Source organism: Echinops telfairi, unplaced genomic scaffold (genome assembly GCF_000313985.2).
Source record: "Echinops telfairi isolate 266 unplaced genomic scaffold, ASM31398v2 ScPeMD7_70;HRSCAF=299, whole genome shotgun sequence".
In the NCBI taxonomy this organism is placed as follows: domain Eukaryota; kingdom Metazoa; phylum Chordata; class Mammalia; order Afrosoricida; family Tenrecidae; genus Echinops; species Echinops telfairi.
In genome coordinates, this window is record NW_022103968.1 from 31,111,058 (window position 1) to 31,112,306 (window position 1,249).

Consider the following 1,249-nt stretch of genomic DNA (forward strand, 5'->3'; position numbering starts at 1 on the left):
GGGGGGGAGACCGCACCTTTTGGCAGGTGGAGCAGCTCATGCACGTAGCAGAGGAAGGGCATGATGGTGGCCCACTTTGAAGACTATGTATGTTATTAAGTAAAACACTGAACTAATGAGGACAAAAATAAAGGTCGTTGTCTCAAGGGAAATGTACTAGAATGGCATCTTAGCCATCTAGTGCTCCTGTAGTAGAAATCCCGCCCATGGACGGCTGTAACAAGCAGACATCCATTCTCTCACAGTCTAGGGGGCTCGAAGTCCGAATTCAGGGTGCCATCTCGAGGGGAAGACTTTCTTTCTCTTTTGGCTCTGGGGGGCAGGTTCTCGTTTCTTCGCACTTTCTGTAGCTTGGCTCTTTGGAGGCAACATGTGGAATAGCATCCATCTGGCCTCAGGTGTACTTGCTTCATCTGCTCTTTACCATCTCAAAAGAGATTGACTTAAACCATAGTCTACTTTCTGTGATGCTCACCTTCCCGGCACCATTGCTGAAGTCAAAATGGGTGCATAAGCAAATGCGGTGAAGAAAACTGATAGTGCCGGCTATTAGAAGATATAGCATCTGGGGTCTTAAAGGCTTAAAGTTAAACAAGCGGTCATCTAGCAGGGAAGCAACAAAGCCCACATGGAAGAAGCACAGCAGCCTGTGTGATCACGAGGTGTCAATGGGATCAGGTAGCAGACCCAGAACAAAAAATCATATCGATGTGAATGAGGGGAAGGGCAGAGTGGAAACCCAAAGCCCATCTGTAGACAATTGGACATCTCCTCACAGAAGGGTCATAAGGAAGAGATGAGCCAATCAGGGTGTAGTATAGCACTGAAGAAACACACAACATTCCTCTAGTTCTTTAATGCGTCCATCCCCCCAACTATCATGACCCCAGTTCTACCTTACAAATCCGGCTAGACCAGAGCATGTACACTTGTAAGATAAGAGCTCTCAACACACAGAATCCAGGACAGATAAACCCCTCAGGAACAATATTGGGGGTAGTGATACCATGAGGGTAGGGGGAAAGTGGAGGAAGAAGGGGGAAAAAGAGGAAACCAATCACAATGATTGTTGTATAACCCCACCCCCCACCCCACGGGGGACAAACAACAGAAAGGTAAGAGAGGGGAGACAGCGGACAGTGTAAGATGTGAAAATAATAATAATTTATAATTTATCCAGGGGCCACAAGGGTGGGTGGGTGAGAGAGGGAGGGAAAAACAGGAACTGATACCAAGGGCTCAAGTAGAA